Source organism: Larus michahellis, chromosome 5 (genome assembly GCF_964199755.1).
Source record: "Larus michahellis chromosome 5, bLarMic1.1, whole genome shotgun sequence".
In the NCBI taxonomy this organism is placed as follows: domain Eukaryota; kingdom Metazoa; phylum Chordata; class Aves; order Charadriiformes; family Laridae; genus Larus; species Larus michahellis.
The window spans coordinates 81,662,127-81,678,051 of NC_133900.1; positions in this window are offsets into that span (position 1 = coordinate 81,662,127).

Genomic DNA, 15,925 nt, shown 5'->3' on the forward strand with positions numbered 1-15,925 from the left:
GGAGAGGTTGCTCTGGTGGTACACGGTGAGCCTGTAGCAGGGAAGGGCATTTGTTTAGCTTCAGGCTCTGCCAGCATCAGGATGGGCAGGGCTTTTTCTATTCACAAGCTCTCCAAGGGGAGTTCAACTTGTCTTTGCTAGTACCCCTGGTGTATAAATCAAGTTGCCATGACAATTTATCTGAATAGATTAGTTAGGGAGGGGAAAGGACAAATAAGAACTTGCTTTTGTAGTGTTGCTGTGTGTAACAGCAAACTTGTTAACCTTGTGAAATGCCTAATTTTTCAGCTCCTAATCTGCCTATAAATCACACACTGTTATGAAGATATCTGAGGAATCTCCTCTGGTTCTGTTAGCAAACGTGTTTGTTTGGAAGTCTACTTTCAAGGGAAATATTCTGCATTGGAAACTTTTGTATCAGTTCTTTGCTTTGAAAGGTAATTGGTGTTGTTAAACGATTTTCTCATATGAAATAATGTCTGGAACACGGTCATTTCAAGAGTCTAGGTACTTACGGGGAGGCCTTGGCTCTGACAACTGCAGGGAAGGAAAATGTAATGATTCTTATCAAGAAGGGCGCAACTGTAAACAGATCATGACTGCTGAGGGAATTCTAAACACTTGAAAAATACACCACCATCAACCCTTTTTTTAAGTAAAAAAAACATTGGCAGTGGAAAAATGGTGGTTTATGCTTTATTTCGGTAGGGCGAGAACCTCTGGATTGTAGGGCTACACTATTTATTTCTATTCTATTTATTCATCTATTTATTTCTATTCATGGGTTTTGCAGTGGAGCTTTGGTTAGCCTGAGAAGACAAGTGTCAATACCAGTAACAGTAAAGTAAAAGTAGCAAATGTCTAAAATACAGGATCATTAAAAAGGGATTTGTCAGTTTACAAAATTTCCCATACTGCTTGGATACTGATTGCCTTACTGAAGCACTAGTTGAAAGGGCTTTTTAAAAAAAATACTTTTTATCTATAGTGTTGTTGCAGCAACCACTCATCTAATCAAGCATAGCTTACATTTTTCCCGTTTTCAAATTTGTCTCAGAGAATCTTTCCTTGGGACAAATTTGGTGCAGAAAATTGAGGTGGCGATGCCAACGCTTAAATGAAGTTTAGTTTTTTGAACTGAAATTTAACATAAAACATTTTTTTTTCTCTGTCAGTCCTTACGTTGCCCTGGAGCACATCACTAGGCAGTGCGCTTTCCAGCCTCAGCTCACAGGAGCTATCAGCATAGGACATGTGCAGCTTTTGCTATAAAGTGATTTGGTACGTCTGAAACACAGTGACCTCTTCTCAAAAACTTGTCCAGCTCTTTCTCTTGTTGGTGCAGGTATTTGAAGAATACAGGAAAAAAAAAATATGGCAGGAGCACAAGAACTGTCACTATCGCATTGGTATTTTATACTTTATTTTGGATGAAACTTCAGACAAGTCTTTAGTTATATTTGCATGATGTTAACTCCAAGGTCATTCAGTGCTGTTAGTACCAAGACCGAAGATGTTCGGTTGCAGTGTCATCTATCGAAGCCCAGGGGATAATGCAGCCTGTCTTTAAGTATGTTGGGCGTAGGGGTGACGGCTGTGCACTGAAATCAAGGCTGCTCATCTCTGCAGTACCACTGCAGCTGGTTTTATACAATCATAGAATCATTTTGGTTGGAAGAGACCTTTAAGATCATCGAGTCCAACCGTTAACCTAGCACTGCCAAGTCCACCACTAACCCATGTCCCTCCGCACCGCATCTACTCGTCTTTTAAACACCTCCAGGGATGGTGACTCCACCACTGCCCTGGGCAGCCTGTTCTGATGCTTGGCAACCCTTTCGGTGAAGAAATTTTTCCTAATATCCAATCTAAACCTCCCCTGGTTGTATGTGGGGTGGATAGATCAAGTGTGCCCAACCGATGAGTGATTAGATTTTGGTGAGAAAAAGAGCAGTAGGAGAAAAGCCAGCGTTTCTTCATACAGGACCTTTGGCAGAAGTGCAAACATAGGGAGGCTGTACTCCTTTCATCTGAGGCAATACAAGCGGGTTTGCATTACACTGTGAACTTCATGCTGTGAAATCATTGAACTGGTCTTAACCAGAGATAGTTCCCCTTTGGAAATTGTTTCCTTCGACTATGTTTGTAGTACGGCACCCTGAGCACTTGTAGTTAGCAGCAGAATGAAGGGGGGAGGAAATGTTCGTTCAACAGAGAAAATACCAGAAGTGTGAGAATTCTGTGTGGATTGGAGGAGGCGGTGGAGCAGAACAAACATCCTCATATGCAAAACTAGAAAATCATAGGGGATAAACCTTCATTGCTGCAGGACAGCACAACAAAACAAAAGCTGAGCTTACAGCTGCAGAGCTATAAATTCTGGCATGAGGTTGGCTTATGGTAAAAGACGAGGATTGTAGGTTTTCTTCCTGTTTCTGTCACCTCTTGTTTCACCAACATGGATTTGGCTTCATCGTTCATCAACAGAATGGGGCTGCTCCAGTGTTGTGAGAAGAATTTCTTTTTGTCTGACTGTTGTGCTTCCTGTTACTATTTCTGAACCCATGGAAGCAACCTCTGAAAGGCTGGTATACTCTCAGAAATAAATTAAGACAAAACATCTTGACTAGGCACTGGAAAATCACGTCAGAATATTTGATGTGGGTGAAAGAAAGAATTAACCGTTTCTCTTCTCTCTCCTTCATCCAGAGCAAAGTGAGGAGTGACTCCAAATGGCTGAATTACACAAGACATATGAGAATTTATATCCAGACGCTGGTGTCCTGCGTCAGACCGAAAGTTTGTCCATCTAGTTTAAAGTTTTACATAGCTATCCCTTGCTACCGTGTCTGAGCTTTCATGCTTGGGGTCCCTACAGTAGTATGTGTTTTAAGTATTCATGTTTGCAGAAACTTGAAAACTCTTACTGTGATCACCTGCTGCGAGTTGCTTGTGTTGTGAGATGGGGTAAGGTCGCAGCAATGAGGGAGAAAGCCAATCTATAACCGCATGGTCTGAGTGGAGAGGAGCGGGGTGGTGTGGCTGTCTCTGAGGGCACAATTTCTTCTGCAGTATCTTTATTACAGGTAACGATCAGTGGAAAGGAAAAGTCAGAATAGGATGAGTTTGGAAGATACCATTCCAGAAAATATAATCTTTTCCTTCTCAAACAATTACAGTGTCACTGAGAGGTGATAAACATAAATATAGTCTCGTGTGGAGTCACTCTTTAGAGCAGGATCTTCCTTTAAATCAAGTAAGTGTCTCTATCAGTAATGCACTTCATGATTTCCTGCAGGAAAAACAAACATAAAAAAAGCTTTACTATCTAAAGAGCTGCCGTCTCCACTGTAGGGAACGATTTGATCTCTACTTATAGGGAAAACTCTGGTTCAATTGACCTTGAAGAGACAAATTATATAGTAGTACAGGGAAAATGTAGAAGCCCATTGATAAAAAGTGCATAGCCTCTATAGATGGGTAATAAATTAGCACAGCATTATTCAGTTTTATATTTTTCTCTGAAGATCAGCACTAAAATATTACCAGGTTTTAGTTAACTGGCATACAGCATGATTATGATTTTTTTTTTCTCCTCATGCCATATGTCTTTAGATGATAAAAGTACAGGATGTAGTATAGAAATTTATTTCCTAGATTAAAATAGTGCTAAAGTTACAAATCCACTCAAAGCAAAGAAATCAGTCTTACTCAGAAGTAAGGATGTGCCAAAATTAAAGCTGCCTACGTGATGTTTATATGAAAAAGTGCATAGGAAGATTTTCATTCTTTGACTACATGTTTTTTGGGTTCTGTTTTGGGGGTTCCCCCCCACCCCCGATAGTGTCCAAGCAGATGCTTAGTGCTTTGCTTCCTAGTGTCCCTGTTAGTAGGAAAGCAGTACAAAACCCTGAGTTTTTAATATGCTCCTAAATCTGAAAAGGGAAGAAAGCTTTCACTTTGCAGAAGTACGTACAGTAACAGAACTGTCCCTGGAACAAAGTGGACATTTGAAACAGGATGAGCAGGTATAGAGGCACATTTGCTTTAATAAAACTGACTGGATCTGAGTGGCTTCAGTGCCTGTTTCAGAGTCTCTCTCCGTGCAGGGGATCTGTGATATATAAATGCTTATGGATCATTTTAGGTTGACTATATAGCTACAGTCCATGTGATTAAGCATTGCTGTCAATAAATTTGTGTTACAGAAGTCAGTGCGGATTCCAATGTAGCGTTAATGAGCTCTAGTTCCATCCCTTTTCATTTGATGGAAGGAGAGGAGGTACACTGCTTACTTCTCTGGGATGAAAGAAATCCACGTGTATGCTGTCAACGAAGGCTACCTGGGCCTGGTCAGCAGGCATTACAGTCAGTCTGGAAGAGTTAAAAAGGTGAAGTTCTACAAGATAATTGTAGCAGCTTATATGAATGTGGATCCACTATTATTTGTCTATTCCTTTCTTTGTCAGCTTGCTTATTGTGATGTTTAAAATGCTCTGAGTGCAAGCAGAGGTATTAGCTTATTAGCTAGAGTGTGTATGTGTCAAGTAACTGTTGAGTCAGATGAGTTCAAGATCAGTTACCTTTTCTTTCCTAATTTCATGGCAAGATGAGATTTCTCCAACTCTTTCCACGGTGCGTACCTACAGATAATATCCCTCCCCTGTTTTTTTTTCCCAGCATGGGCAAAAAATGGTGCTCGGCATCACTGCATGTTTCCTTCATAGCTTTTTCTATGGAAAGGTATATTGAGCAGAGGAGGAAGAAAAAATTTAATGTAAAGTACTGACTGGTACTGATGCCTCACACCTGGAACTAATTAGGATAATCTGCATCACATTGCGTATAATATAAGCGCAAGCTACAATATGTCTCTCTCCTGGTTTAAAGGTGTATACTTGAGGCCTCTACCATAACTTCTGACTGGTAAAGAGTTGGCAGAATCTCTCTCTGATCATCACAGTAATCTTTGTTTCACAAACACGTCCCTACTCTTAGATGCCGTATCAATGAACTCAACGGAAGCTGAGGTGGTCAGGGTCTTGCAGAATCAGGAAATGGGAAGAAACGTATTCTATGAGGAGACACTCTATGAGGAGACATTCTATGAGGAGATTTCTAAATATGAAAAATCAGTGTTTGACTAAACTCCTTTGGATATCTGTCCAGGCAGAGAAGATGACAGAAGTGTGGAAGAGGTGAAAGAAGGAGGGAGGAACAGCTTGAGGTTTGAAGCCTTAGGAACGTGGTTGGTTACTCTTCTAAAAAATACAGTTGGTAAACATACGTTGTTTCTCCACATGCTGAAACATCTCTAAGGTATTTTAAAAGACGATAAAACATTTTTGAAGGTGTTGAAGGTTTTGAAGGTGTTTTGAAGGTAACAATAAACCATTGAGGGGAGGAAAGCATGTCATCAGAAGAAAGTTAAACACAGGGATAAATCTGGAAATTTTGATTTGAAGCTGTGAGATTTGAGTATACCAGGCAAATGGAATTTCCATTAGGTGAAGAGATGGAGACAACTCCACAACCTAGCTTCATCTTTCCTGCCAGATTCTGAGTAGTTTAATATTTGGAGCGTTGCAAGCTCTGAATTTTATCTGCTGGAAGGAAGGGTAGTGCGCAAAATTTGGATTTAGATGTACATTTTGCACATAAAAATTTGGCTCATCCGTATTTAAATTTCCAGGTAAAACGTGTGTCTTGTGAGAGCAGAATGGTTAAAATGTGATTTGCCAGGCTTGGTTTGTGCATATATGCACAATCTTGGTAAGGTGCATCATTACCTCATTTCACCCAAGTTACGAATGTACAAAGTATAACCCCTGTAAGAACATCTGTCTTAGTTGAGAAATATTTACCATCTGACTCATTCAAAGCTTTTGTTGCCATCAGCTGCAGCAAAACAATCAAAAGTGCAATGATTTCTTTATTACAACAACCTGATCTCATTATGCTTATTTGTACTAGAATCAGAGGCAGAAAAATGCATTAATGGAAGAATCCTATCCTCAATTATACAATTACTGTAAAGAAAGAGTTGTAATTTCAGCTGCTGGGCCTGAGGTGGGGGCTTCCAGGTGGTGTCAGAAGTGGTCACCACAATGTTTTACTACATCTGGAAATTTTGAAGACGTGTTGAGAGATGAAATCTCAAACATTTGTTGTAAGGTTTTGGGGATCTTTTAATCTAATTTTGGAATTCAATTGAATTTATATTTTTAGGGTACAGTAAAGTGTATTACTGGTTTTATTATATAAAGAAAGGGCATATTGTAAACGTAGAATGCGAAAGAAGAAGGGAGAGCGAAGAAAATTCTTGACTGATACGCACTGTAAGAAACCTGTTGGGTTGGCCTTTGTGCTGTGTGTAAATTAGGGTTGTATTTGTCTCCTTTGCGCATATATTCCTTTCTTCATTGCTTTCAGGTTTTTGTTGGGTGAAAGCCTGATGATCCCATCATCCCAGGAATATTATGAAAGAAAAACTTAGAATTAATTAAAGGTATAATCGGAAGAATGAAACTAACTGAATTAATGCGAAAGCAGAAAATGTGAAGTGTTGCATCTCGTGGGGAATCAAAAGAGACAGTTCTGAGTGAAAAAGCAGTGCAGACGGATGATCATCAGGCAGGCGTTACTCAACGCTTTTGGGGAACTGGCAAGTCATCAAAAGAAAACATAACTGGCATTCACTCTAACAGAGAATCAGAGTCAAACGTTTTAGATGGGGAGGATCTGTTTAATGTGTCATCTTCACTCCTCAAGCATAAACCTGCCGTTGAGTGTGACAAAGAACTGCAGCTTATTAACCAGTGGTACAGACAGCATCAAAATTTTGTTTCAGGTATTTATGAACCGCAGCCTACCAGGTTAGTGCCAAGTTCCTTCTGTTCAGAAGTTGTTTGGTGAAGGAATAAACGTGGTTTCCTTTTCAAGCCATTAAGGAGATTAATTTATTCTTCATTAATCTGAAAGGGGTTCGCGTCTTTAGTCACTGCAAGTTTTATTGCTAAGCGCTTGCGTGAAAGAAATACTAAGTCTGAAGAATTTCCTTCAACATTCTGTCTCACAAATGAATAGTATCTTTATTTAAATGAGCAGCAGTGCTTTTCTCATTATAGTACGAAGTGCAGCATAAGAAGGTATTGTCTGAAGGAAAACTTCCCCTGAGTCTTTATTAATGATGCTGATTACACTGTCATCAAATAGGCATATGAGATTTTAGCCCCCTCTTAGTAACTTAGGCCCAGTTGAGATATATACTTATTAAAACAGAGGTAAGACTCAAACCCGTATCTGTCCATCTGCCAAACTGTGCAACAATTTGGCAGGCAGAGCTGCACCTATCTGAAGTCACGGTGTTCTTTAATCACGTCTTATGATTAGAGCAGATAATTTTCCAGTATGTTCTCACGGCTTGTCTTTTTCTCATCTTCATAGCACATTTTACCTGGATATTTTCAGCGGTGATCCTGCACACAGGCAGCAAGCTAAGTGCAAATGGTTGAGGTCTTTCCAGAAACTACACCAGATATTTCAAGAGTATGCTCCAGCCTCCACTTGCTCTCAGGGAGGAAGCATCCACTGAGCTGCTTGAGACAGGTGAGACTAGAAACCCAAAATGAAGAGAAGGGCACTAAGATGGAATACTCAGCAATACGTTATTTCCTAAAAGAAGGAGGAAAGTTAGTTTCAGTAATAGATTAAGTTAAATGAGTTAGAGACATCCCCGGTTTTGGCACTCCTCAGAATCTTGTGGTAGGACAAGCAACAGTTAAGTGAGTGTGTTACTGCTGTAAGAAATATGTACAACAGACAGAATTTCAAAGACGTTACTTCTTAATAACCCTAAATGCCTTTTTCTGGTCTACATGCTGTTTAGTCCACTTAAATATACGTAACTCCTCCTACAATCTGCAGGCAACTCTTTAGGCTCCACTAGAGGAGCAAAAAGCCTGGAGTTTGGCCAAACAAAATAAAATTCATGCTGTGAAATTCTGTTTAACTGCAGAGAATAAAATGACTGCTGCAGAATAAGCTTAATAATGCGAGGATAATTTAACAGCAAAACCACGCATTTCATGAGGTTTTTTTTACAAATAGATCTTTTCTGGTTTTCATATGAAGAATAAAGGAAAAGCAAAGGTTTTCTCTGAGGTTGAAAATGGTTGTGCATCACAGTTAAGAAAGTCATTTAGTGCTTGTTTCTGCCACCCTTTCTACAGTATGGTTCTCATAGTGCTCAGATGAGCAGTTAAATTATTTAGAGGGATTATAAAGCTGTTAGCCTTCAATCCAGTAAAGAAAGTTGCTCCTTGTGGGGTGTCTTTGGGGTTATGTATGTATTTGAAGACTATCCCTGGTGGTTGCTGGTTAGTGTGGGTTATATCAATTTAGTTCTTAATCAGTCCTCCTGGCAATTTCCCCATTAATCGTAGTGGTTTGTTGATGTTCTCATCCTGCTCTCCATTTTGTTGATATCCTTCCCTAGTGTTTTATAAGTAAATCAGGTTCTTATGCCAGAGCCACACTTGGTCTCAGATTATTAATGCCCCGTTCCATAAAAAGAACAAATCTTTGAATTTAGCACCTAGAATGACACAGGTCTTTTCTTGTGTCCGTAATCATGTGATGTAGACATGTACACTCTCTTACAATTCCACTCTTTCACAGCATTATTGTCTTGTAACTTTTCTCCATCACTTAACATGTTTTCCATTATGTTACCCTGACCCAGACCAATTAATTAAATTCCAATCAATAATTTGTTTTATCAGAATTTGCTAGAAGTTTCATATGTTTATAGAAGGGTCTGTGTTGCTGCAAGCGTACCAAGGTCTTTATTGCCATCCTTGTGCATGCATAATCTTTTCTTAAATTATTTTGATGGTAACTTTTAAAAAATGGAGTTAAGAATTAGAACATTTTTCTCTCTCAAGTCTTGCAGCAAGAGGTTGATCAAGGATTTAAGATTCAGGGCTCTCCAGAAGATCACTGTTACTGCTTCAAGAGGAAGACCTGTGACTTAGAATACAACCTGTCAAGCAAGAGGCTTCAGAATGTTTTGACGTCCACCCTGTGAAAACAGAGGTTAATGAAAGGAAGTACGAAGCACATCAGAACATCATAGAAAGCATCCATGCACAACTATGCCCACCATCACTTTCCTTTGCTCACCTCCTCCCCGGATCCTGGAGATTTCTTTTCATCATGTTCTAGAGCTTTAAACAGGTAAAAATTGAAGATCACAGTATTTTTTTTGTCTTGTCTTGAGTGTAACTGTAATTTTAAAGTTGCATCCTAAACCAGCAGTAATTTTATACTCCTAGGTCAGGTGCCTTCTCTCTTCTTTAAACACCTTCTCCAAGTTCCCTTCTTTCAGCTTGGTTTTCCCACTTAGGTGTTTACTCTGTAGTGCTTTATCTCTCTCCACTAATCGGCTGCAATCTTCTAAGAGTTCCTGAAGAATGGTCTTCAGTTTGCTTTGCCTGTTACCTCAATTCTCAGTATTCAGGAAAAGCTATACAGAGGAGAGTCCACATCAGTAACTCCTTAGAGAGGCATGCTGAGTTAGAGTGATGGAGAGGGCTGACACGTCGTTCTTAATTCACCCTGCGTACCCAGCTTCATCAGCAATCCCGTCAGAAATGCTGAGCTTGGCATGGAATTAAGGCAACGTGAATCAAGAACCAAAATCTTATCAGCAGTTGTTCATTTATGTTTAATTAAAGTCTTTATCTGATCATTTATTGCTATTAATTCTTTGAGTTAGTAATAAACTCAGCTGTGTCTCGCAAATCTAAAGAAGCCAAGGAAAGTATCAGATATGGCCTAGAATAACTCTTTTTCTCTTAACTGTAAAATGAGATCTAAGTGGACTCATTCAGGATCGGGTTTTTGGGGATGCTTTTCTATTATATGAACTCACAGACAGAATACGGTATTAATCTGTTGAGAAAAGGTGTAACACAAGATACGACATATCTATTTTTGGCTTCACTTTATCTTAATTCTTCCTTTCAGTCCTCATCTTAGATCATCTCTCTTGTCTGTGGATATGTGCTCTGGGCTTTACAAGTCTCTAAAACAAAAAGTACATTATTGAGTACAAACCTGCCCTGTGTTTTCTTCTGACCCAGCCCCCTTTTTCTCCTCTTTTGCATCTCAGTGAAAAGTGTTTGGCCATTGCTTGTCTTATCCTTCAGCATACTCAAAGCATGCATGAAAGGATGTTATTTTATTTTCTTGTTGCAAAGCTAAAATTGCCAGGTAGAAATAATAGTGCACAAGCTATCGTCTAGGACTGTTAGAAGTTAATTTAGTACGACTCGCGTACTAAAGACGTGTTTATCAGTGTACCAGATATAACGCAGACATTACTTCCTTGTAGCAAAAGTTATCACTGGTTGCCTTCCAACATGTTTTGATTCAACTAGTTTCCGTGCTTGATGGGGTTTATTCTCTCTATTTAGTTTCATCACACCAATATCTATAAGAAAAATGTAAACTAGGGCAAAAATGGAGTTGAACCCATCTCAAATGTTTTTGAGAAAGGACATAAAACTTTAGGCCTCAAAGCATCAGTCAAGAACAGAAATCCAAGAGAATGTTCTCGTCAAAAAGAACAGTGTTTAAATAGTTCCTTATTTTATTTTAGTCAACATTAGGTGCTGAAAATAGATTTATGCCTGGACCAAAACCCCCATCTCTTTTCTTCTCTTAATTTGAAGGGAGTTCAGTTCCGGCAGGAACCTTGCATCTTCCCCTTTTCAGGACGGATGTGTCAAGTTGCAGCTTAAAGCTCTGATCTCAGTTATAATCTGGTTTACTCAGCTGGTGCATTTCTGTATATTTTCAGAAAAATATAGCAACTTGCGTATTGTTTTGTTTCATGGTGGCTACCTTTACCAGTAGTTGCTGTTCTCGGGAGCGTGCGTTACCCACCAGAGGGAGCCGAAGCCAAGAACTGACAGATTTTCATAGAATCATAGAATCATGAAAAAGACCTTTAAGATCATCAAGTCCAGCTGTTAACCTGACACTGCCAAAACCGCCACTAAACCACGTCCCTCGGCACCACATCTACATCCCTTTTAAATACCTCCAGGGTATCCAGAGTCATCGTTCTTTGGATTTTATCTATGCCATTCTTTGTAACATGAATAAGGACACCGTAATTGTATAAAAGAGAAATAACTTTGAGAGTTAACTAGTTGTCCGTGAGCAAATTAGGCCAAGTAGAAGCAAGGATGAATAGGTTATCCGTGACTCTAAAAGGAAATCTCCCAAAATTCCTGACTGCAAACAGGCTGGAGGATATTTCTGCTATATATTTAACTGTCATTTTGTTTATCAAGAAATAAATTGGCTGAAAAAGGATGTAGAAAGTGTAGTTCACGCATATTATGTGTTTTGATTTTGTTCAGCACAGAAATATGCGTCAAGTGTCTAAAGTGTTTATTTTGACAAAAAATTTTGGAACTAAATGTTTAAGTGTTTCCAAACTTACATATCTTAGTTTTTCCTCAAAAATCACAGTATTTTGAGATATTCCAGTTTATCCCAGTTCATGATGATATACTGAAGAATGTTCTGATTTTTTTACTCAGCTAATTTTTTATCCAGCTCAACTGCAGTGGTTTCTTAAATGTATATTGATAGGTGCTTGTTAAAATTCAAGTCATTTTTTAATTATATCAAGCTATGTTTTCATTATCACACGTAAAAGCTCCAGGCCTCTAAAATGATTTAAAATTAAGTCTTAGTACTATGGTGAACAGGTTAGGAGCCTGACAAGTCCCATGAAAAGCAATTTACGAAAAAAATTAACTCCTGAGGATGTTGATATAGCTAATTTATTTATCAATAAACATGAGGGATTAAGCCGTACATCTCCTTGCCTTGGGTGTGCCAGTACTGACATGGGCAATGAACAGGGAACTCCTTGGGGGTTTTTTTTATGGCAACCAATTGGTCAAGGTGAGAGGGGTTTTATTGTTCTTGGTTTTCTTTCTGTTCGTTATATCGTAAGATCAATTTATATTTCATCAACTTTTAATAAAAATCTTCCTTTGACTTAGAGGACATGAAGAATGCTGGTCCCTCTGGACAAATGAGCTTCTTCCCAGATGTTTCCTTTTGTGCTTGGAACAAGTCATCCACCGAGAAATAAGCAGATGTTGAGACATGGAGATTAGCAGCTGAAAGGTGGTAAGAAACAGCTGCTTACACCGTTTCTGAGTTGTAGCTGACCGTATGAACACAAACAGTCTTTAGGAATAGGTGGAGTTGACTTCTTTGTACTACCGAAGGCAGCAAAGCTCACACAGTTAATTATAGCTGAGCAATCATATACAAAGCTATCGCCTCTAAGCTGCTTGCTACTTGCTGAAGTCATTTGTAATTCTCAGAGCTGTGGCATCCTTTGACTTCTGCAGAACCATTACTCTATTGGTCATAAGAATTATGACCGATGGGAGACATGGAAACTTCCCTAGGCAATAATCAAATTTGCTTTCTACACCACCCAACTGCTGTGGGTAAGCAGTTAGCCTATCAGATGTCCTATGGGATTTTTTTTCTTCAAATTCAAAATCTTGTCCTACAAAAAGGGTAACAGTCACATTAAATAACCCCAATTTCAGCTCAGGTTTCCGTTGTTTGGCAGTATTTTGTCATGTCCTTCAAAGGAAGGTACAAGACAGTTTTTATCAAATCGCAGTCTAATGGACTTCACTTTATGGCTTCCTCAGTTAGAACTTGCCTTATATACTGGAGCATGAGGCTTTAATAGGATTTTTTTTTTAAATGTCTGGATCCTATCTAACTTATGAAGGGCTCATTATCCATATTTCAGCAGAAGAGGAGGACTTATTTCTGTATTTATTTTGCTGTCAATTTAGTTAAATAATGGCATAACTTGTCAGGATTTTTAATAGGCATTTTCCAGCATTTCAATGGGAATTAATCTGTCAAATGTAGTAAATAAAAAGAGAAATGTAAAAATTTCAAAAACATTAGCAGGAGACTCATAAATTTGAAAACAAACCCTAAATTATTCAGTTTACAATTGTACCTCCTCAGCAGTGGCTGTTGGATAAATTACAGTGCTGTATGACACTTTGAATGTGCAGTTCAGGATTTTCTTAAAGAAAAGAGATGGGGAGAAAATCTTGCAACTTTTTTGGAAGAGGAGATTCGTTATATTATAATTTCTTTCAGATGCAGTTAAATAGCTATAAAATGTCCCTTCACGTCTCTTTTTCAGTTTTCTTGGATTACTTTTTACGTTCCTCCTAATTATTTCTGACAGCTTTTTTCTTCTGTCTCTGCACTTCATTCCCCCTGTCATTTCAATCTTTGTTTCAGTTCTCTCTCTTGTTTGGGTTTATTTTTCTGTCTTGCTTTGTCCAATGGTGATACTTCCATATTCTCTGTTTTCACATTTCACTTCCCTTCCCCTCAGAATTTTATTGCCTCATACTTTATTCTGAGGTCAGGGAAGGGAAAGGAATATACACTAGCTGCAGACTCAGGAAATATATTCAGCTCTGTGTTTGTTACCTATACTTCTTTTTTTTTATTATTTCAGGGTTTTGATCTGAGGGACTCATGCCAGTTGCTGCATGAAATACACATTTCTTCAGCAGGATACTCCTATACCCAGGGATTGCTCCATACTTATATCACGAAATTTAGTGAAAGATTATATTCTATGTGCTTACAGAGGAGTAGGAAGTATTTTTCACCAGTGAGAGTTTAGGATTAAAAAATTCCTCTTCATAACTCAACTGAATATCAGCCTTCCATCGTTATATTTTTGTGAAAGTCAGGTCTGCTAATAATTTATGGAATTTCTGCTAGTGCAGTGCAGGAGCGTTCTCTCAGCTGGCGTCCTACACCCTGTATCAGCCGGGAGTTAATTTTTCATCTTTGCTCTGTGTAAGTATTGTAGCCACATTAAAAAATGTTAGATTTTCTATGGGTGACTAGTACACTTCTATAGCATATCATGATAGGAAAGGATAGTCATAATTACTTACGCTTTATGTTTGACAGGATTTGAACGATGAGGTTTAGGAGAAATCCAGCGTGTACCACTCCTATTAATTTGATTTTTCCAATGGCACTGGCAATATTCTGTCTCCAAGATAGAAATAGTTTGCAAACGCAAATCCAGCTGCAGGGAGTTAAGACAAAGTGTTAGAAAGAAAATTGATGAAAGAGGAAGGAAGCAATAGGCCATACATAAAAGAGATGATAAAGAGAATCATCCAAAGTGTATGTTGATGTCCTTATTCAGCCCTGTATTTTGCCACCGATATGTATGAAGGGTTTAAAAGCTGGATTTGGAGATGGTAATGACATTGGGAGCACAGCAAATCATAATGTACGCGGCATCCAGTTTCAGGGCAGGCGGAGACGCGTGCAAAATATTTCAAAAGAAGCAAAATCAAACCACATTACAAATCCCAACTACTGCACATGACAGTCTTTTATAGCATTAAAATGTGCAGTTAACTAGCGTATTTGGGAATCTGATAGGATTTTTATTCCTGAAGTGTCACTGCCAGAGCAGCAAGATTGCCCTTCCAATCCTCTCCCTCCCAGTCATGCTGTAGTTGGTATAAAAACTCCGCACCAAGCTGCGTCAGAGATTCTGGGGTTTATTCTGTATCTTGCTCGTCTGGTTAATTCTGACAGTGTAGACCCGACGTTGTCATACATCTCTTGCACTGGGTTGTGCATAGACATCCAGAGACAATTCAGTCTTCCTTGTACATGCGCTTAGTCTTCAGGTTTTATTTAGTAGTGTGACAGAATAAGGCTACAGGTATGTTTCCTCTGTTTTAATTGACTTGTCTTTTGTACAGGAATAGAAGGGAAGCCGTGGTGTTCAGTGGAGTTGTGGTTGTTAAGCTGAAATGCCAAGACTCTGTGGCCGCTGTTCAGGGAGAAGCTGTCTAATGACTGCTTCCTTGTGATCTTTAGGTAATGAACGTTTAGAAACTATCTTCTTGCTTCTCCAGAAAAGGAAGTTGTGCCCAATTTTTTAAAATATTTGGGTGGCCCATGAGGTCTTCAGGAGCATCTTTTCTAAGTGCTGCTGGGGTGTTTGAAAATCATGCTGGCAGCCTTCCAGCAACTTTAGGTGCCTAATTTCTCCTAAAAATCTGGGGTTTTACCTCTAACTTTTTCACTCAGCTGTGTCCCATCTGAAAGCAGGAGGTTTCAGCTCTCTCACGCCTCCATTAAACCTTCCACGTTCTGGTACCTGTAATCCAAGAGCAAATCCTGTATTACTCCATTACTTTCAGTAATTACTGCCCTTGCTTTACGCTGAGGTGAGTTTGACCCTAAAATATTCTTGAGAGAGCACATTTTCCTTTCAGATAATGTTACAGAATTAAAAACAATTGCCGTTTTCAAAGTGCCTGTAACGGTGTAGTAGAAACCTCCCTTTTGTTCCTTTCAGGGCAGCAGGCTGTTATGCAAGTAGAACTTTTCAGTGTTAGCAACTTTGCCTACTCTCGCACTCTTCAGGGTTGCTGCAATTATTTTCTTTTCAGCTGCTTCATTAATCATCTGGGCTATCATCTCGTGGCATTCAGCCGTGTTCCAGACACTAATACCACTGAGATAATACTCTGGAACCTGAAGACTGCAGGCGTTTGGCCAAATTACCTTCAGTTTGTCTTGGAGGTGAGTGGTTTCATTTCTGTTGCCGTTTGTTAAATAAAGGAGAATTGTTTCTTAGGATTGATTCATTTCTGAAAGGATCATGCAAACGGAAATCTCAAACTATTGGTATTGTCGTTCCATCTTCTATTTCAGTAATCCCTTTTACTTTACCATGGAACGTTATTTAATTTCCTACTGTTTGGCACAAACATCTCTAATAAGATTGCAATGAAAAACT